Genomic DNA, 23,188 nt, shown 5'->3' on the forward strand with positions numbered 1-23,188 from the left:
ATCTATATTAGTTGTGTTACATTTGACATCCTGTTGGTTTTATTAACGTTATCTTTGTGTCAGCTCGCAGGTCAGACAAATAACTTCGCCTGTGTTCTGAATCAGTCAGCATGTTCTACTTAAGGAGTTCTTTATCTCAACAACAGCTTTTCTGCCAGCCAGTCTGTCTGTCTGCCTACTTTCTAAAAAAACAAGCCACAAGCCAACCCATTTTAATGCCCATACTGCCCTCACTTACGTGTTGGTTGGCTGCTAGGTAATAAGAGGAGGGTCCGCCCCGTTTACCTGTTCTAAATCAAACAATGGCCCACTTCTCTGGTTGGCCAGGGAGACAAGGCCCCTCCCTCATTCCTTGTTGTAATTCAACATCTGACTGATTTTTCTTGTGCCTGAATTAGTCTTGTTCACACAGAGTCTGAGAAATCATCCGGCCGTCCCCAGAGATAGTAGTGACGCTCTCTCTGCTAAGAGCTCAGATAGAGTAACGCTGTCTACACAGTGCCAGGTATATGGTCTCCTGCTTCCAGACACTTTCTGTACACTTGCATTGTTCCTCTTCAGGACTAACAGCAGGCTTTGGATGCACTAGTTTTTTTTAGTTTTTCATGTTTTTACTGAGGAATTTACATAACTGCTGAAGTTTCCTTTAGGAGTTTTTCATTACATGGGTAAGTGCCATTGGTATGTGCCTCAGATTTCTTCCCTTAATAGTAGTGCTGTTATGGTAATAATTTTTACTCAACTGTTGCATGAATGTTTTTGTTATGCTCTGTCATATTTCAGCTATGCTGCAAAACTTGCACTGAAATAAGTGTCTTTGAGTGCTGTACTCTCTCTCTCTCTGTCATTTGTCTTGTGCACCCATTTTTACTGTCTGCATGTTCTTTTACAATTAATGCATAAAGACACAAGGGCTTAGGAGAAACAATTAGCAACTGTCCGGCAGCAAGTTAATTTCTTAGTCTCACATGTACTTGTACATTGGGGTCAAAAAGTCTGAGACCACATTGAATTCTGACATTGACATTTTTAATTTTCTTTCATTTAAACTAGAATATAAACTAGGTTTTAGGATTTCAAAAAATCTATAAATAAATGTTAGAGTGTAAATTGATGAAGAAATATTTAAGATTCTACACTTTTTCTAGGTCAAATGTAAGGCAAATTTTAACATTGGCTATGATACATTTCCTTCTTTCCATTCAAATACAACAGATGCTCTTTGGAACATTCTCAAATCGTGTTGGGATAGCATGGATCATATAATTTTTCACAAACTTGTAGAGTCCAGTCCATGCCTTCTGGAGTACATGTTTTTAAAGCAAAAATGGGGGCATACCATGTACTAAAACAATTATTTTTGAAGTCAACATTTCGCTCAAATTGTTATGCTGATAATAATAATAATTAAAAAAAAAAAAAAAATCTAAAATAGAAGCAATTTCACTAGGGGTCTCTGACCACTGCATATCTCTCTATTCTTTCTTTTGTAGTGCAATAACCGCCCAAGAATCTGCCATTTCTCAGAGGCTGTTATGCAAGATTTCAAAAATGATGTCTGGTTGAATTTATCATTTATAATGCTGTATCAGAGTAATGTTATGAAAGTTCTTTATGTTTCCTGGAGATGTTTTTACAGAGAGTGATCTGTTGCAGTTTGCAATCTACAAAATTAGTTGTGCATTGCTTTCATAATGAAATTCTGAATTTATGTGCAATAGGCAAGAAAGTTACTAACAAGAAATTTGACCTGGTGGTTTGCTCTAAGAACACACACATACACATGATACAGCATTACACACAATCTAAATCTGGACTGTACAGCATCAATTCACTATTGTGTTCCAGACACCGCAATCATCTCATTATCCTGCTGATAGTGTGCTTGAAATCATGGGAAAATCAAAAGAAATCAGCCAAGATCTCAGAAAAAAAATTGTGGACCTCCACATATCTGATTCATCCTTGGAAGCAATTTCCAAATGCCTGAAGGTACAACGTTCATCTGTACAAACAATAGTATGCAAGTATAAACACAATTGGACAATGCAGCCATCATACCGCACAGGAAGGAGATGCATTTCGTCTCTTAGAGATGAATGTTTTTTTGTGCAAAAAGTGCAAATAAATCCCAGAATAACAGAAAAGAATATTGTGAAGATGCTGGAGGAAACAGGTTGATAAGTATCTATATCCACAGTAAAACAAGTCCTATATCGACATAACCTGAAATGCTGCTCAGCAAGGAAGAAACCACTGCTCCAGAACTGCCATAAAAAAGCCAAACTGCAGTTTGCAAGTGCACATGGGGACAAAGGTATTACTTTTTGGAGAATTGTCCTCTGGTCTGATGAAACAAAAATGTAACTGTTTGGCCATTATGTCAATCGTTATGTTTGGAGGAAAAAGGGTGAGTGAGGCTTGCAAGCCAAAGAACACCATGCCAACTGTGAAGCATGGGGGTGGCAGCATTATGTTGTGGCAGTGCTTTGCTACAGGAGGGACTGGTGCCCTTCACAAAATAGATGGCATCACAGGAAGGAAAATTATGTAGTATATTGAAGTAACATCTCAAGACATCAGCAAGGAAGTTAAAACTCGTTGCAAATGGGTCTTCCAAATGGACAATGACCCCAAGCATACCTCCAAGGTTGTGGTAGAATGGTTTAAGGTATTGGAGTGGCCAACATAAAGCTTTGACCTCAATCCGATAGAACATTTGTGGGCGAACTGAAAAAGCGTGTGCAAGCATGGATGCCTACAAACCAGTTCTGTCTGTAGAAATTAGACAAAATTCCAGCAACTTATTGTGAGAAGCTTGTGGAAGGCTACCCAAAACTATATATATATATATATATATATATATATATATATATATATATATACACACACACACACACACACATTACTGTGCAAAAGTTGTAGGCACTTGTGAAAAATATTTCATAGTGAGGATGTCTTCAAAAATAATGACATAAATTACATTTTCATTTATCACTTAATGTCATACAAAGTCCAGTGAACATAAAAAGGCTAAATAAATATTCAATGTGACCACCTTTGCCTTTAAAACAGCACCAATTCTCCTAGGTATACCTGGACACTGCTTTCTTGGTTGTTGGCAGATTGGATGTTCCAAGCTTCTTAGATAATTCACCACAGTTCTTCTATCTATTTAGGCTGTCTCAATTGCTTCTGTCTCTTTATGTAATCTCAGACTGACATGACCTTCAGTGGGGGGCTTTGTGGGGGCCATGACATCTGTTGCAGGGCTCCCTGGTCTTCTATTCTAAGATTTTCTATATGCCAAAAATAATGTTTGGGAGTCAAACATTTATATTTCCTATTGACACACTAAAGCTGAAACTATAAATAACCATCTGAAGACAAATGCTTTTATGAAACATCTTAAGACTTTTGCACAGTACTGTAAATATATATCCACCCAAAGGAGCAGGGGATAGAGGAGTCGCTGCCGGCCGCCTGGAGCGGTGGAACCCGATTTTCATATGATGTATCATCATCACACTGTACGAGGAAAACGTAATGTTAGAACAGTATTAAAACCATGCAACGTCTGCAAAAAAAACTTTCCAAGCTTTAATACATTTGCTATTACAGAACATAGAGTATTACATAACTCTGACGAAACAAAAACATTTGTTTGACATTAATTACTACTCATATAATCTGCAGTAATGCCACAGTAAATACCTGGAAGATCTTCTGCAAGCATCTACTCTCTTGCTTAAATTTACATTTTGGCAAAACGTATTTTTCTTGGTTCAAGCTCATGCACGATACTAGTGAATACCTCACGTTAGTCATTCACATTAAATTGATATTAAAGTGGTTTAACCAGTCTTATAGAAATAGTTCACCCAAAAATGAAAATGATTTCCTAACTTACCCTTATTTCACTCCAAAACTATATATCTTTTTCTTTTGTGGAACACAAAAGGTGAATGTTTGAATTATTCATAGTGTTTATTGTCCATAATATAAGTAGATGGTGACTTAAAAGAAGCTCAAAAAGAGGGAAAAATACCATAAAACCACAGTAAAAGTAATCAATGTTCCTTAAACTATATTCCAAGTTTGTTCACAGGATGCAATGAAAACCTTTTGGTTACGTATGTAACCTCCGTTCCCCGAGGGAGGTTAACGACACGTTATGTCGGAGAAGCGACACTAGGGGTCTCTCTTGAGCGCCGATATTCACCTCTGATCTATGAAAAAAGGCCAATGAGAGTTGGCAGCCAGTATTTGCATGTCCCGCCCCCGGACATACGGGTATTTAAGCGGCGCAAATACGGGAGTTCATTCAGGATTTTTCTGAAGAGCCGGAAATGGTCCGGCCACAACAGTGGCTCGGTTCAGTGACATGGCGGAGGAAAGACACAACGTGTCGTTCCCTCCCTCAGGGAACGGAGGTTACATACGTAAACAAACGTTCCCCTTCTGTCGCTCTCTCCACGTTGTGTCGGAGAAGCGACACTAGGGGACCCATTCCAATCTTGCCATGTGCTGAACCGTGTGCGTGAACTGCCGATACAGAGGCGGGCAGGGATTCATCCAGTGCCACGCATCGTCTGTACCCGGCTGCACGTACCCTTCCCCAATGCCCCATACGAACATCGGGATCCTTCTAGTTACCCTGGGAGGGGAACAAGGCGATGTTTGCCAACATGGGAACGGGCCAGCCTGGCTGGGCCTCTTTTCTCTCTATGTTTCTCGCATAGAGCAATCACGGCCGGGGCCCTTACACGCATATAGGGAAGGGGGTCTTACCCAGACCCTGCGGAGACCACACCTGCCCTTTTTCTTGGGGAGGAAAAGTGGTGGACACGTCACACGGCCGTCTTAGGGCTTGTGTGGAAAGTATGGTGCGGTGGTAGATCCCAGCCTCGAAGGGGGGAGTTGCTACAGCATGGCGACCGGGGCAGCTGTAACTGCCTAAGGGAGACACGGGGGTCCGCTCGTAAGGGGACAGAACCGTGGAAATACACACAGGGGCGTCCGCACAGGAGGCCTTCTACTTTACCTGTGGAGCACCTATACCAGTACAGGGTAGCCATCAGGGTACCCGCAGTGGCTTGGGTCGGCGAGTTCCTCCGCTGAACCGCGGACCCGGAGGGCTGGGGAGGAATCGACCAGGGGCCCGACTCGGAGTGGGGCGCCCTGGGAAGAAGGCGCACTACTTTACCTTGACGTCAGGAAAAGGGCGCTGGGCGCAAGCGATCCACCCGGCTGGTCGGTCTACGTGTTACCGAGTTCTACGGGCTCGGACCTGAGAAAACACGAGACGCAACCGACTCAACGCGGAGGTTGTAAAACCTCGCGAAGGTGTTGGGTGTTGCCCAACCCGCGGCTCTACAGATGTCTGCTAGGGAGGTGCCCTTGGCCAGTGCCCACGAGGACACAACACCCCTTGTTGAGTGAGCTCGGACCCGTACGGGTAGGGGCACGGCCTGGGTGTGATAAGCCAGTGTGATGGCATCGACAACCCAGTGGGCGAGCCTCTGTTTGGAGACGGCATTCCCTTTCTGCCGTCCCCCAAAGCAGACAAAGAGCTGCTCAGAGTGTCTGGAGCTCTGTGTGCGGTCCAGGTAAATGCGCAGGGCGCGCACTGGACACAGCAACGAAAGGGCTGGGTCTGCCTCCTCCTGGGGCAGCGCTTGCAGGTTCACTACCTGATCTCGGAATGGTGTGGTAGGAACCTTGGGCACATAGCCCGGTCGCGGTCTTAGGATCACAGACGTATCGCTGACAGAGAACGCTTGCAGGTCCCCGACCCTCTTAATGGAGGCGAGCGCGATCAGCAGGGCCGTCTTAAGAGAGAGGGCCCTGAGTCCAACTGATTCGAGCGGCTCGAAGGGAGGTCTTTGGAGTCCTGCCAAGACTACCGAGAGATCCCAGGAGGGAACTAGGCATGGCCGGGAGGGATTCAACCTCCGGGCGCCTCTCAGGAACCTGAGGATCAGGTCGTGCTTACCCAAAGACTTGCCGTCTACAGGATCGTGGTGGGCGGCAATGGCGGCAACATACACCTTGAGGGTGGACGGGGACATCCTCCTGTCCAGCCTCTCCTGTAGGAACAGAAGCACTGACCTAATCGCGCATCTCTGTGGGTCTTCGGCTCGGGAAGAACACCAATCTGCGAACAAGCGCCACTTTAGGGCGTAAAGGTGCCTGGTAGAGGGAGCTCTGGCTTGGTTGATGGTATTCACAACGGTCGCCGGTAAGCTGGCTAGCTCTTCCGTGTCCCATCCAGGGACCAGACGTGGAGGTTCCAGAGGTCTGGGCGCGGGTGCCAGAGCGTGCCCCGTCCCTGAGAAAGGAGGTCCTTTCTCAGGGGAATTCGCCAGGGAGCAGCTGTCGCGAGGAGCCTGAGTTCCGAGAACCAAGTCCGAGTGGGCCAGTAGTGACTTGCTCCTCGTCCTCCCTGACCTTGCACAGCACCGGTGCAAGAAGGCTCACTGGGGGAAATGCGTACTTATGCAGCCCCGAGGGCCAGCTGTGTGCCAGCGCGTCTGTCCCGAGGGGAGCCTCTGTTAGTCGCTGCTGACTTGAGTCGCTGCTGGCTCCATAGGAGGAGACGGCGGGCGAGTTGTGACATGTGGCGGGAGCGTACGCCGCCTTGGCGATTTATGTACGCAACCACCGTGGTGCTGTCCGATCTCACGAGGACATGTTTGTCCCGAACTAACGGGAGGAACTTCCTGAGAGCAAGAAGGACGGTCAGCAACTCCAGGCAATTGATGTGCCAACGCAGCGGGGCCCCTTTCCAATGGCCCGCTGCTGCATGCCCGCTGCACACGGCACCCCACCCGGACCGGGAGGCGTCGGTTGTGACCAGGACGCGTCGGGACACCTGCTGCAGGGGCACTCCTGCCCGTAAAAAGCAGAGGTCTGTCCAGGGTCGGAGTGTTTTGAGGCAGGCGGGGGTGATCCTTACCCGATGCGTGCCGCGGTGCCATGCGTGTCTCGGGACTCGAGTCTGGAGCCAGTGCTGGAGTGGTCTCATATGCATCAACTCCAGCGGCGCGACCGCCGCGGAGGACGCCATATGCCCCAGGAGCCTCTGGAAAAGTTTTAGAGGGACCACTGTGCCTGGCTTGAAGGAAGCGAGGCAGTCCAGCACTGACTGAGCATGCTCGCTCGTGAGACGTGCTGTCATTGAGACTGAGTCTAACTCCAACCCGAGAAAAGAGATGCTCTGATCCGGAGTGAGCTTGCTCTTTTCCCAGTTGACCTGAAGCCCCAAGCGGCTGAGGTGCCGGAGCACCTGGTCTCTGTGTGTGCATAGTAACTCTCGAGAGTGTGCTAGGATGAGCCAGTCGTCGAGGTAGTTGAGAATGCGGATGCCGGCTACTCGTAGCGGGGCAAGGGCCCCCTGTGCGACTTTTGTGAAGACGCGAGGGGACAGAGACAGGCCGAAGGGGAGGACTTTGTCTGAAACGCCTGGCCGTCGAACGCGAACTGTAGGAAGGGTCGGTGTTGTGGCAGAATTGAGACGTGGAAGTACGCGTCCTTCAGGTCCACCGCTGCGAACCAATCTAGATGCTGAACGCCAGCCAAAACTGAATTGCGTAACCGAGTCGAATGGTCCGGTGCAGCCAGCGTGATGCGTTGGGAAGCGAAAGCCATGCTCTGCGCTAGGGGCACCAAAGGGACGAGTATTTTGGACGTACCCGGCGGGGCCTCGCAGCGGGGCGGAACAGGTAATGCAGCGTCGGGCGGCTTCGTTGCGGCCTGAGGCTGAGGTGCTGAGAATAGACTCAAAGCACTTACCTTGCTCCGCACGCCCGGCAGGGGGCGGGTTCTTGACTGAGGAGGAGGTCTGATGTTGGCGTCCTCTGGACTCGTCTGAACCGGCCGGCCGGGGGACAGTCGTGGGCAGGCGGAAGGCGGGATCGCCGCGTCCGGTGTACCGGGACTGTTGTGATCTGAAAGCACATTGCTGTGAAAACGGCATTTGTGGGCCAGGTGACCCAGAGGCAAAGGAAATAGCTCTTTTATTGAGAATGTGGGTACCACAGCCCCCGTCAGGGGGTGTGGCAAATGAAAAAACAAAGGATTCTCCTCCCGGCCCTCCACCGGTGGACGGAGCGGTCTTACCACCTCCGGAGCTAACGTCTTCGGCTCTGGGTCGGCTGTCTCAGGTCCTGGAAGGGGTTCGTGAGACAGGGGGCGTGCGCCGCCTGCGGAGTGCTCGACGCTGGGGCTGAGAGCTGGGCCCGGGTTGAGGCGGAGCAGGAGCTGGTTTCCTCGCAGGGGGACGCCCTCGGCGGGCAGACGGGGCAGGGCCCATAGCGGCAGGTCTGCGGCGGGGCATGATGTGCGAAATGGCCTCCGTCTGCTTCTTCACCACGGAGAACTGTTGGGCGAAGTCCTCGACGGTGTCACCGAAAAGGCCAATCTGGGAGACAGGTGCGTCCAGGAAGCGGTTTTTGTCAGCCTCACGCATCTCGACCAGGTTGAGCCAAAGATGGCGGTCCTGGACCACTAGGGTGGCCATCGTCTGTCCGAGTGCCTGCGCTGTGGCCTTCGTCGCTCTCAGGGCGAGGTCGGTCGCTGAGCGCAGTTCCTGCAGCACATCAGGATCAGGTCCACCCCCATGCATGTTTCTGAGAGCTTTGGCCTGGTGGACTTGCAGGAGGGCCATCGCATGCAGGGCGGAGGCAGCGCGTCCAGCCATAGTGTAGGCCTTCGCGTTAAGCGAGAATGTTGTCCTACAGGGCTTGGACGGGAGTACGGGGCGACCCCGCCAGGAGGTAGGGCTGCCCTATCAACCTGGGGAATCGCGTCGTACCCGTGGTGCTCTCCGCCGTCGAGGGTGGAGAGAGTGGAGCGGGTGGCACCTAGACGAGCGGAGAGCGGGGCTCTCCACGTAGACGTCAGCTCATCATGCACCTCCGGGAACAAAGGGACTGGGGGGATGCGAGGCCGCGAACGGCGCGCTGCCCCCAGGAACCAATTATCCAACCGAGAAGGCTGTGGGGAGGATGGAGGGTTCCAGTCCAACCCCACGCTCAAGGCGGCCCGGGCAAGCATGTCGGACATCTGAGCGTCGGCCTCAGCCTGGGCCTGCTGGCCCGAAGGCGGCAGTCCAGGGAGTCCTCGGCATCAGACACCACACTCTCCGATGCAGCGGCGAGCTCATCTGCTTCGGACTCGGGAGGATAGACAGCCGGGCCGTGAGGCGAGCCGCTATCGCCGCGTGGCGTGGGCGAGACCAGCGGCGTGTCGAGGAGCAGGAGGTTCGCGGGGGCTACCGGCGAAATTGCACCCGCTGCCGCCCCAAATCGCCCCCAGCGCCAACCGCACCGTCCTTAATCCCGTGGGAAGAAGGAGCAATGCGAGGTGCAGCTGGGGTGGCTTGCTTTCTGTTGAAAGCGAGCCGCGACCGCAACGTGGTCATGGTCATGTTCTGCAGTGAGAACATGAACCATCCATAAACGCCGCCTCAGTGTGATCGCGGCCCAAACACACGAGACAGCGCCTGTAGTCATCTGAAGCAGAGAGCACTCTACCGCATCCAGGAGCGACACAGGGGCGGAAAGGCATCTTGAAAAGACGGCGTCCTTAAAAGGGCGTTCAATGCCGCTGTGTTTGCTCTTTTAGAGAAAATTACTCTTTTAGTAAAAACTCTTTTAATACACAGTGTGTGTGTGTACGTGTCTGCGCTGTCGAAGTGCTCAGGGGCAACAATGCACGCTGTGCACTGAGAAGGAGAAAGCCACTGTTGTGCGCCGTCAAGATCCAACAGCATGCAGATCGTCAGAGGAAAACAGGAACGTTTAAGTGGCGTGTAACTCGCAGCAAACTGCAGACAGACCATCGGCTCCGAAGAAATTTTCTGAATGAACTCCCGTATTTGCGCCGCTTAAATACCCGTATGTCCGGGGGCGGGACATGCAAATACTGGCTGCCAACTCTCATTGGCCTTTTTTCATAGATCAGAGGTGAATATAGGCGCTCAAGAGAGACCCCTAGTGTCGCTTCTCCGACACAACGTGGAGAGAGCGACAGAAGGGGAACATTGAGGTTTTCAGTGCTTTATTGCTTTAATTTGATTACAACTTAAATTATGTTCTGTTCATCAAAGTGATTGATTTTTTATTTGATTTGAAATCTTTATTTCGAACATGAAAAGAAAGTATATAAAAATATAAAACAATGTTTAAAAACATAAGAGAAAAAAACAAAACAAATGAGCAGCAAAAAAAAAATATATATTCTTCTTTCCTGTTGACATACTTCTATTACATGTGCGAAAAGGAGTAGGAAGAAGTAAAACTTATATACTCCTACCCCCTTAATTCTTACAGTCATTCAATTTACAATTTTTATATTATTATTATTATCATATTTTTCTATACACACATATATATATATATATATATATATACACACACATACTGTAACGAATGAGGCAGCGAGGAGACGCGGATCCAAATGCAGACTTTTATTAAAAAAGGTAAACAGGCAAAACACAAAGGAAAAACCCTCGATGGGGAAACAAACATAAACGAGTAAACTCGGGCAGGAGAAACATTCCAGGCTTGACAACATACAACGACAGACAAGGAGAAAACAAGAAGCAGGGCTTAAATACACAGGGAGTGATGACTAAATTGGACACAGGTGAGAACAATGAACAAAATGGCAGTGATGATGACAGGTGGATACTGGGAAGTGTAGTTCTTTAACAATAGACTAGTGAGACACAGGGCAGACAACAGAGGAACGTGACATAGCCCCTCCTCAAAGGAGCGGCTTCCAGATGCTCCTCAGAAGAAGAAAAAAAAGGAAATATTCCAAACAAAAAATCATCCTGGGCGGGGTGGCACACAGACAGACCAAGGGAGCACGAGGGGCAAACCGACAGATCAAGGAGGCGGGTCAATGACGTGACGGGTCATTTTTTTGTCCAAAGGCCTTAATAATAATAAAAAACAAAGATATGACATCCAAAGTATGTAAGGTAGTACAACTTGATCTCTTTTATTGAATCCAAAAGATTTTAATTATATTTTACTACATATAAAGGTATTTTAAAGATTTTGAAGTGTCAAAATGTAATTCGGTTTAACCGTCCGAAGGCCAATACAGCCATTTCATTTGTGATTAAAATATCTTAAAATGTAATAAATTTATATAATTTTTATTCTGGCATGATTTTATAACATCATATATCAACATTGTGCAAAATGGTAGGGGAGAACGGGGTAATGTGAGACATCGGGTAATGTGAGACACCCCCTGTATCTAGGCAACAGAAAACATTTGTGGTCAAGTGACCATTATTTTTTCAAGCCCCTCCCATTTCCCCTTGGCCATTAAGGAGAGGACCTTATGGTGCTGTGGTAAGCATGTTTTTTTCACAAAAATATTTTTTTTGCATGTAAAAGTACATTTTCTTGCTGTCAACTTAATCAACTGTTGTGCCAAAGCAAATTGATTCAGGTAGAAAAACTTATATCATACATGTTGATAAACTACCAACATATAAAACCATGTGATTATGCTAGCTGAAGATTAGCCTGAATTGCTAAGAGAGATCATTTTTTCTAAAATGTAGCGGTGGTGCAAAGTGAGACAAATGCTGTGGGGTAAAGTGAGACATGAGGCTTCAAATTATGTGTAGAAGTCATTGCTTTGTTATGAGAAAGAATGTCCGGAAAAATGATTTTCATTGATGTCATTCGGAGAAACCAATATAAAGGCACCATTTTGGATCAAGTCATGTGTTCAATATCATGTGACAGGATGTGACATCATTCAGACACCTGCAAATGACCACACGGTTGTGAAGCAAAGTAAGTAACTCTCTCTTAACTATTATAAAAATTCATGTTTTCACTTGCTCATACGCATGTCCCGAAATATCAGGTCATTCGGTACAACCGCTATAAAACATGGATAATGTTTTAATATTTTAAAAACTTGTACTAAATATAAAATGTTTGATTGTCCTTTTGCTAGATAGCTAACTAACTAACTAGATAGATAGCTAGATATCAGCCTGTTAGCATTGAGTGAAGATTTTGTCATTCGGTTTAACCAAAAGTGCCATTCGGTTAAACCGAAATTTTGGTTATACCGAATGACCTACTGGTTGTACTGAATGACAGCACTGTATGTTGGTCATATTTGTACATATTTGCAATTAATAAATACAACATTCTATTAATAGGAAATGTGCATAGTGTATTATTACATCATTTTGACTGAATTTTACCTTTGCAGATGCCTTTATCAAATAAAGAAAAAGCAGCTCACTACTGGGCAAGGATCAATGCTGATCCTGTTAAAAAAGAACAGTTGCTCGCCAAAAGAAGAGAAAGGTATCATTTGTTTTGATTATTTATAAACATACTATGGTGAAGGGAATGTCCATAAAACCTGGATTGTGCATGTTTATCCTACTATGGTAAATTGAATAGGGATTTTGTATTGAACATGACTCTGCAGCACAGTGTCATAGAGACAAGGGGGTGGGCTAATTTTACTCAGGCAATCAATCAGTCTTTAAAGATCATCATGAAGCTATTAAGCCACACCCTAGCAACCATTTAGAGCACCCTAGCAACCATTTACAAAGACTGCCATTATAAAAGGCCCAGAAGGATATCTTTGCAGCACATTGTCATAGAGACAAGGAGGTGGGCTCATTTTACTCAGTCAACCAACCAGTCTCTCAGGATCATTGTGAAGCTATCAAGCCACGCCCTAGCAACCAATAAGAGCACCCTAGCAACCCAAACAGAGAGGGATATCTTCAAATCCGAATGTAATAGAGGCATTGGGGTTGGTTTATATTCATACTGGCAAGCAGCCTTTTGAGTAGCATCATTGACAGCTGCCAAGCCACTTCTTAGCAACCAAGCAGAGTACCTAGCAACCACTCCGAGTACGCTAGAAACCACATAGCAATACCCTAGCAATCACCCCAAATACCGTAGCAACTGCATAGCAACACCCTAGCAACCACCCTGAATACCCTAGCAACCAGGTGATTGAAGATGAGCTTGAGGTCAACTGCATGCAGCAGTCAGGGGAGAGAAATGTCTTAATCTGGCCAGCCAAACCTGACAAAATCTTCTACTTCAAAGAAGACTTGCATGCAACAATTAGTGAGCCAGAACCTCTAAATTCACGGTCCTCTAGATTATGCTCCAGAGACTGGATGGCTTTCATGAATGCATAGTAGCTCATCGTTGTAGCACTTGTTCCAAGAACCATTAAATGATTCAATGTTTTAATGACTTAAATATAATTAATAATGAGTTGTATGTAATGTTTGTTCCAATAACAATGAAATGTCTTAATGTTTGACATTCTTTTTCATGAATATATAGCCTAGCAGCTCATCGTTTAACAATTTAAACACAATTAAATACTTAAATGTTTTAATTAATATAATTTGTAATACGAGTGTAAATATGTTCATTCCAATATCAATAAAATGTTTTAATGTTTGAAGTACTTTTTACATTAATAGCCTATTATATTAACAATAAAATGTGTTTTTGAAGCTATTTGTGTCTGTTTATTGTCTTAAATATGCATAATGTCAAGGGCAGCAGACATAGTCATTCGGTATAACTGGCCTTGGTCATTCGGTAAAACCAATATAGTAAATATTTAAATTGAATAATATTGTTTTTAATAACTAAAGGAACTACAATAATACAAATATAAAGCAGATAAGGCTTTTTTTCTATATTTCCCCTTTTCTCCTTTCCCTGTGCAATGTTTTACTTGAATATGTTGGAGGGTTTAGAGTAGTCCAATAAAATTACTACATTTACAAGATCAGTGAAATTTTTATTTGATATTTCTTCCATGTTACACACTATATACTATCTCAACATCAATGTCTAAACAGGTTTGTTCATGAATAATTATCTGCAAATTAATAATTTTAAATATATTCATGGTTAAACCAAATGACTTTTTTTGGTTACAAATTTTGTCAGTCCTGTAAAAAATGACAAAAGCAGTGTTAATTGATTGTACAAACCACATAATCTTATTGTTAACACCTAGGTAAACTAAAAAATGGTTTCAAAATTAGTTATATCTCCATTATATTTGTTTACACTTTTAAAAACCTTATTCGTCAATGACCCAGGCACAGGGGGCAGACAGGCAGTCCAAGGGGGCACAGAGGGCAGGCAGGAAGTCCAAGGGGGCACAAAGGGCAGGCAGGAAGTCCAAGGGGGCACAGAGGGCAGGCAGGAAGTCCAAGGGTGGCACAAAGGGCAGGCAGGAAGTCCAGGGGGGCACAGAGGGCAAGGACAGATTCAGGTGGTCTGGGAGCTGGCCACAGGGCAAGGATAGGTTCAGGAGGTCTGGGAGCTGGCCACAGGGCAAGGACAGGTTTGGGGAACCTGGGGGGAGGCCACTGGACAGGGACTGGGTCAGGGGGCCTGGGAAGAGACCACAAGACAGGGACCGGGTCAGGAGGCCGGGGAGGAGGCCACTGGACGGGAACAGGGTCAGGAGGCCTGGGAGGAGGCCACAGGACAGGGACTGGGTCAGGAGGCCTGGGAGGAGGCCACAGGACGGGAACAGGGTCAGGAGGCCTGGGAGGAGGCCACAGAACAGGGGTCGGTTCAGGAGGCCTGGGAGGAGGCCACAGGACAGGGGCCGGGTCAGGGGGCCCGGGAGGAGGCCACAGGACAGGGGCCGGGTCAGGTGGCCTGGGAGGAGGCCACAAGATAGGGGCCGGGTCAGGAGGCCACAAGATAGGGGCCGGGTCAGGAGGCTCTGGGGGCCGAGCCGTAGGAGGCTCGAGAGGCGGAGCCCCAGAAAGCTCAGAAGTCTCTGGGAGCAGAGCCGTAGGAGGCTCGGGAGGCGGAGCCGTAGGAAGCTCAGGAGGCGGAGCCGTAGGAGGCTCAGGAGGCGGAGCCCTGGAAAGCTCTGGAGTCTCTGGGAGCAGAGCCGTAGGAGGCTCGGGAGGTGGAGCCGTAGGAGGATCGGGAGGCGGAGCCGCAGGAGGCCCGGGAGGCGGAGCCATGGGAGGCTCAGGAGGCAGAGCCAAGGAAGGAGGAACCATGGAAAGCTCGGGAGGCTCAGGGGCGGAGCCGTGGGAGGCTCAGGAGGCAGAGCAGAGGGAGGCTCAGGAGGCGGAGCTGAGGGAGGCTCGAGAGGCGGAGCTGAGGGAGGCTCGAGAGGCCTCAGGGGGCGGAGCCGTGGGAGGCTCAGGAGGCAGAGCCGTGGGAGGCTCAGGAGGCAGAGCCGTGGGAGGCTCAGGAGGCAGAGCCCTGGAAATCTCGGGAGGAGTAGCCCTGGCAGACTCGGGAGACTTGAGAGGCGGAGCCCTGGAAGGCTCGAGAGGCTTGAGAGGCAGAGCCCTGGGAGGCTCAAGAGACTGGAGGGGTGGAGCCCTGGGAGGCTCGAGAGACTTGAAGGGCGGAGCCCTAGAAGGCTCGAGAGACTTGAGAGGCAGAGCACTGGGAGGCTCAAGAGGAGCCCTGGGAGGCTCGGGAGACTTGAGAGGCGGAGCACGGGGAGGCTCGGAAGGCAGAGCTCTGGAAAGCTCGGAAGGCAGAGCTCTGGAAAGCTCGGAAGGCAGAGCTCTGGAAAGCTCGGAAGGCTCGGACGGCGGAGCTCTAGGAAGCTCTGAAGGCGGAGCTCTAGGAAGCTCTGAAGGCGGAGCTCTTGAAAGCTCGGGAGGCTCGGAAGGTGGAGCTCTAGAAAGCTCAGAAGGCGGAGCTCTGGAAAGCTCGGAAGGCGGAGCTCTGGAAAGCTCAGGAAGCTCGGAAGGCAGAGCTCTGGAAAGCTCAGGAAGCTCGGAAGGCAGAGCTCTGGAAAGCTCGGAAGGAGGAGCCCTGGGAGGCTCGAGGGGTGCTGGCTCTTGGACGGTCATGACTACTGGTGCTGGCTCTTGGACGGTCATGGCTACTGGCGCTGGCTCTTGGACGGTCATGGCTACTGGCGCTGTCTCTTGGACGGTCATGGCTACTGGCACTGAGATGGACAAGACCACAGGTGCTGGCTCAGGGACGGTCGAGGCTACAGGCGCTGGCTCAGGGGCGGTCGAGGCTACAGGCGCTGGCTCAGGGGCGGTCGAGGCTACAGGCGCTGGCTCACTGACGTCGGAGGCAACAGGCGCTGGCTCACTGACGTCGGAGGCGACAGGCGCTGGCTCACTGACGTCGGAGGCGACAGGCGCTGGCTCACTGACCTCTGAGGCGACAGGCTCTGGCTGGATGACCGTGTTATACGTTGGCTTGGGTTTGTTGACCGTGGCTGACGAGGGCTCTGGCTCGCTGACCGTAGCTGACGAGGGCTCTGGCTCGCAGACCGGGGCAGACGAGGGCTCTGGCTCGCAGACTGGGGCAGACGAGGGCTCTGGCTCGCAGACTGGGGCAGGTGAGGGCTCTGGCTCGCTGATCGTAGCTGACGAGGGCTCTGGCTCGCAGACCAGGGCAAGCTCTGGCTCTGGCTCGCTGACCGTAGCTGACGAGGGCTCTGGTTCGCAGACCGTGGAAGGCGTCGGCTCTGGCTCGCTGACCGTGGAAGGCATGGGCACAGGCTCGCTGACCGTGGAAGGCGTGGAGTAGCGAGCAGAAGCTTCTGCCCTCCTCCTCCTCCGGGCTGACGAGGTTGTGCGCGCTGGCACAGGAGCAGAGGAAGCTGGGCACACCGACTCTGGAGCGGACCAAGCTGGCAGCTTGGAGGTGTTGATTCCTGTGGAGAGCACACCCGGGATCGAGAGGGGAGGTTCGTCAGCTGCGAACGTCGACAAGATTAGATCGACGTACTCCCACCAGGTGTAACCCTCGATTCCGGGCGACTCTTGCCACAGGTGCGTAGGCAGGCCGACTCGGTACATCGCTTTCAGCGCTTCCTCACTCCATCCGCCAATGCTGGTCACGGCGACAAAAAAGTAAGCGTATTCGTGGATCGACAGATCCGCTTGGGCCAGCTCATTGAAAAAAGCCGCTAGATCCATTGTTTGGTCTGTCGTTCTGTAACGAATGAGGCAGCGAGGAGACGCGGATCCAAATGCAGACTTTTATTAAAAAAGGTAAACAGGCAAAACACAGAGGAAAAACCCTTGATGGGGAAACAAACATAAATGAGTAAACTCGGGCAGGAGAAACATTCCAGGCTTGACAACATACAACGACAAACAAGGAGAAAACAAGAAGCAGGGCTTAAATACACAGGGAGTGATGACTAAATTGGACACAGGTGAGAACAATGAACAAAATGGCAGTGATGATGACAGGTGGATACTGGGAAGTGTAGTTCTTTAACAATAGACTAGTGAGACACAGGGCAGACAACAGTGGAACGTGACACATACACATATACACATACAAATGTATATATATACATACACATACACACATACATACACATGCATAAAAAAAAAATACAACCAAAAATAACAAAGCAAACAAACAAAGAAAAACAACATAAACAATGGAGCACTCCTACTTTCACTACAGTGCTTCTTGATACCTCTTGAAAATAATTTCTCTATACATTTTTTTAAATAGGAATATGTTTGAGCATTGCTTTAGTTTATCAATTAGTTCATTAGTTTATTCCACAGTTTAACCCTGCAAATTGATAAACATAATCTTTTCCTTGTTGTTCTAAATCTATTATTCTTAAAATTTCCCCTTCCTCTTAAATTGTACTCTCCCTCCCTCTCAGAAAACATCTTTTGTATATTCCCAGGCAATAGGCTATTTCTTGCTTTGAACATGAATACTGCAATTTGGTATTCGATTAGATCTTGAATTTTTAACAATTTAGACTGCAAAAATAATAAATTTGTGTTATCACGAAATCCAACGTTGTGAAAGATTCTCATGACTCTTTTTTGCATTATAACTAGTGGCTGTAGTGAATGTAGATAAGTGCTTCCCCAAACCTCTACACAATAATTCAAATAAGGTAACAATAATGAACAGTACAAAATGTGAAGTGATTTAAGCAGTATGTGCTTAGCTCTTGCTAGGACTGCAGTAGTTTTGGACAGTTTGGTTTTGATGTATTTTATGTGAGGCTTCCAGCAAATCTTCTCATCTATGATCACTCCAATGAATTTATTTTCATGTACTCTTTCTATTTTAACACCCTCTATCTGTATCTGTGCTTGATGATTTGACTTACTATTTCCGAATACCATGAATGTAGTTTTACTCAAATTTATTGATAACCTATTTATGTCAAACCATTGTTTTATTTTCTTGAATTCTGAAGTGATTAATTCCAAGAGTTGCTGTAAGCTGTCCCCTGAACCAAATATGTTTGTATCATCAGCAAATAATACAAAATTCAATACTTCAGATACTTTGCAAATATCATTGATGTATAATAAAAACAACTTTGTTCCCAACACTGACCCCTGGGGGACACCACAAGTCATGCCCAGACATTCAGACGAATAATCTCCCATCTTCACAAATTGTTGTATGTCTCTCAGATAACTACTTACCCAGTTTAGAACTACCCCCCTGATCCCAATTCCTTCCAGTTTCCTGATTAATATTTCATGATTTATTGTATCAAATGCTTTTTCTAAAAATCAATGAATACCCCAACTGCATATTTCTTTTTGTCTGTGGAGTTTGTGATTTCTTCAATGAGTTCCGTTAGTGCTAGTGATGTTGAACAATTTTTTCTAAATCCATATTGGCTGTCAGTGAGTAGTTTATTTGTATCGATGAATATCTCTAATCTGTTGTTAAATAGTTTTTCTAAAATTTTTGAAAATTGTGGCAGTAGAGAGACAGGCCTGTAATTTGTGAAGTGGTGTTTATTTCCAGTTTTGAATAGAGGAATGACTTTTGCTATTTTCATTTTTGTTGGAAATTGACCGGTTTGAAATGATAAATTGCAGATAGTCGTTAGTGGTTTGGCGGTCCCCTCTATTACTTTTTGTATAATTTTTATGTCTATTCCATCATGATCAGTGGATGGTTTGTTTTTGCATCCTTTAACAATATCTATTATTTCTTTTTCATCAACTGCTGTCAGAAATATTGAACTGGGATTTCTTTCTATTAAGTTATTATACCTCTACAGAAAACTTGGAAAACATTGCACCTTTTATTTCAAATACTCTTACTTTGGTTTATGTCCCACCACCAGAAATTACAAAAAAGAAGAGTCATGTTGGTTTGAAATTACATTAGGCTGAATAAAAGACATAATTTCCATTTTTGGGTAAACTATTCAACAAGTTTTCAGCAATATAAAAATTGAATGCCCATGTGAACAATTCTGTGCCCCTCTATGTCCCCCTGGTCTTTACAATATAGTTCTAACATGCTGTTCCACGTGTTACACTGAAATCAAACATGTATTTTAAGCTTATAATTTGCATTAAATTATCTGTGATATTACTTACACTGGAGAATTTTATCCATGAAAATAAAGTCTCCCTTCTCTGCCATGAAAATGTTGCTGCATCCGTTCTTTAACAAACAACGCATCTGGTAACAACAGTACATGCAAAATATTTACATATTTACAAGGTGCATCCTCATCAATGACAGCAAACTCCTGATGGAGCCAAATAAAAAGTGCAGATGTTCAATCTCAAATGTATAAACAATTTTACCCATCTGAACTTAAATTTTGCAACCACTCAAACAGAGACTCTTCAGTTATAAAGAGTTTTAATGCTATCAATGATTAGAATCTATATGTATTGTGCATTTTGGCTAGCTAATCTGTTATACTACAGCAATCCACACACCCCTGACACAAACCTGTGACAGGCTCTTTGCACTTTCTTCAGACTGTATGATTGTTCCCAGATTTCTCCTTACTCCTCTCCTCCTTGAGAATCAGAGGTACATGCTCCAAGAGATTGGTGCCAAGTATAACAAAACAGAGAAGCACATGTAAGCATGATCAAGGAATACAGGCAATAAATGGCATAATACTTGGATTTATTGTGACAATAATGTGGCTAGTGATGCAAAAGTATTATAAATCAACAAAATGTTTTAATATTTTGGGCATTCAGAATTAAGGCTGAAATCTTTCCAACTGTAATTGCGCATGATAAAAATGCTATTATAATGATATTATTGCTTGTGAACAGAAAACAATCATAGCCAATACACACTTGCTGTACACCGGCCCAAAACACCAGCTCTCTGGCGTGGTGAGCCACATTGAGCGGATTTCAATCCGTAGTGCAAGAAAGCAGTTCGACAGACTTAAGTGTTTAAATGAAGATAACATGACAAAAAACGTTGAGGTGTAGTAGCTTTGGTATAAGTGGAATGATTGTCTCGAATGTAATTTTTTTTTTAAATGAATACAAACCTGAGGCGTAACGGCCGCTACACGATTGCCAATATGGTGTGTGCAATAATTGTCAATAATTTGACAGCCCCTCGTCAATTATTCTGTACTAAACTGAAGTAGAAAAACAATATATTGACCTTCTCAAGCCAATTAAAAAAGAAATTTTGCGGATTGGCAAATATGATTTGCACGCGAACACGTGGCCATGTCAATGAAAGTGACTACGTACAACCATATCACAATTGGGCAAATACACGAAGTACAAGCAAAATACCAATTATAACAACACTTAAATTTAAACGTATCTCTGAATTTATGTGGTGCTTCAGTGACTTCCAGGTCCTTTAACTTGAGAAAAAGATCCTGTCACTGTTGGTCTGTGCACATCCCAAACTTCATGCACACAGCACGCACGGTGAGTGAATCCCATTAGATGATTTGAATAAAGCCCTACACTGTGAAATAACCTGTTGCACTTGCAGCTCTTCAGTTTTTCTTGTTTAAAAAAGTTTGTGCTCTTCCTTTAAATAAATGTAAATTTTCAAACGATCCAAAGTTTAATGATTTTATTTAAAAAAACTGCTAATTTATTTTATATATAAAATGGCTTTGTTTCTAAACCTGTTTGTAATTTAATTTAATGAATTTGTTTTATATGTAAAAAAAAAAGAAATGCTCTAAATAAAAACACAAAAATCCAGAGGTCTGATATTGATTTTTAAGGTGTAACTTTGACCCAGTGAGGGTACAACCATATAAGCTGTACCATATGTACACAAATGGACCCCAAACATACCCTTTTTCTGACAGTGTGGCTTAGTGGTGTAAAATCTTGGCTGGGAACCGTCTTGTTTACTGATGTAACCTCTGTTCCCTGATGGAGGGAATGAGACGTTGTGTCGATGAGTTGACACAAGGGGTTAACTTTTGGGAGCCCAGACATCTCTGATATTTGAGAAAAGGCCAATGAGAATTGTTGTATAGGAATTTGCATGCCACTCCCTCAGACATACGGGTATAAAAGGAGTGCCGCTTGAAAACACACACTCAGGTTTCGCACTGAGGAGCCAAGCCAAAGACCCGGCCATTTGAATGGATAGTTCAGTGTTGTGGCAAGAGGGACACAACGTCTCATTCCCTCCATCAGGGAATGGAGGTTACATCAGTAAACATGATGTTCCCTATCTGTCACTCACTCGACTTTGGCACTAGGGGTCCTAATGGAAAAAGCCAAGAGCTGAACCGAGTTATGCAGACTGGCGTTGTGAGACGGGCAGAACTCTGTGCATCGAAGCCAGCGTAGCAAGCTATCGCATAACTACCCCCAACCCACTAGCAGGCATGAAGCAGTCCCCTACACCTTGGGGAGTGGCTAACTGCTCATAAGTTTAAGGACTTGCTGGCCCAGCCATAGCCTTCTCTCTATTGTTCTCCCCAAAAAAGGAACTAAATTGTTCAGCTGGGGGCCATAAAAGGTCCATGTTGGGGTTGTCCCTACAAAGAGGAGGACACCGTAGAGACCACACCCGGCCCCGAGAAGTGTGTGTGGGGGGGGCTTTTAAGTGGAATACAACACACTGTCTTATCGGGTCAGAGTTGAAGCACTTTGTGCGGCGCTGCGCCGTGGTAGGTCCTTCCTGAGGAGGGGAGGAGTTACTACAAACACGGTGACCAAGGACAGAAGGCTCTCTGCCCACTGAAGACGCGGTTTACCTGCGGGGAAAACATTTTGCATAATATACATCACATTTATCTAAGGAGACAACAGCACATGTGGAGCACTTACCTCTGTATGGGGGCCTAGGAGACGCACATACTGGTGTGGCTGTGAGCCTCTCCAAAGACTCGCCAGCTGCTAGGCTAAGGAGGAAGAATGTCCAGGGCTCACGTTTTTTGCAAACGCAACTGGGAAAAGAGTGCACATCTTCACCTCAAGGGAGGGGAAAGGAGCTATGCGCAAGCGGTACACCTGCCAGCTGAACCGAACTTACCTGTTTGTGTCACCTGATAACACACGGGATGATACTGGCTCAACCCTGAGATTATAGAATCTCTAGAAATGTGTTAGGTGTTGCCCAGCCCGCAGCTCAACAGAGGCGCCATGGGAAGCACCCAAGAAGCCGCTATGCCCCTGGTATAATGGGCTCGCAGCACAAGCTGGGCATGGTATGCCATAGTAATGGCATCCATGACCCAGTGAGCAATCTTCTGTTTGGAGATAGCGCTCCCTTTCCGCTGTCCTCCCAAGCAGACAAAGAGCTGCTCGGAGCTTCCAAGTAGATGCAAAGAGCACGCACCGGACACATCAACGCCAAGGCTGAGTTTGCCTTCTCCTGGGGCAGCGCTTGCAGGTCCACCACCTGATCTCTAAAAAGGGGTTGTGGGATCCTTGGGCACATAGCCCAGTCAGGGTCTCAGGATGAGGCGAGAGTAAGCCGGACCGAACTCCAGGCACGGTTCGCTGACAGAGAATACCTGCAGGTCCCCTACCCTCTTGATGGAGGTGAATGCCGTCAGGAGGGCGGTCTTTAAGGAGAGAGCCTTTAACTCAGCTAACTGAAGGGTCTCGAAAGGAGCTCCCCGAAGGCTCTGAAGGACCATGGAGAGGTCCCATGAGGGAACGAGGCACGGCCTGGGGGGGTTTAACCCCCTCGCGCCTCTCAGGAACCCGAGGATCAAGTCATGCTTCCACTAAATACTTACCTTCTACTGCATCGTAATGTGCTGATCTAGTGGCTTCACACACTTTCAAGGTGGAGGGGGACAGCCGTCCCTCCAACCTGTCCTGCAGAAAGGAAAAGCACTGACTTTGCATCGGGAAGTACACCACATAGTGAACAGACGCCACTTCAAATCAACAGTCACCTCATTAAGGGAGCCCTGGCCTGAG

The 23,188-nt window shown here is 46.7% G+C and overlaps 1 protein-coding gene across 4 annotated transcripts in view; it reads left to right on the forward strand.

Moving 5' to 3' along the window:
- The first annotated feature begins 415 nt into the window (after positions 1-415).
- LOC127653876 (receptor-type tyrosine-protein phosphatase F-like) overlaps positions 416-23,188 on the forward strand; it is a 440,914-nt gene continuing 418,141 nt past the window's right edge. For all 4 annotated transcript variants that reach the window (XM_052140683.1, XM_052140684.1, XM_052140685.1 and 1 more), the window contains exon 1: positions 416-668. The gene's annotated coding sequence lies outside the window, so the exon portion shown is untranslated. The remainder of the gene's footprint in view (positions 669-23,188) is intronic.

Source organism: Xyrauchen texanus, chromosome 13, assembly GCF_025860055.1.
Source record: "Xyrauchen texanus isolate HMW12.3.18 chromosome 13, RBS_HiC_50CHRs, whole genome shotgun sequence".
NCBI classification, from domain to species: domain Eukaryota; kingdom Metazoa; phylum Chordata; class Actinopteri; order Cypriniformes; family Catostomidae; genus Xyrauchen; species Xyrauchen texanus.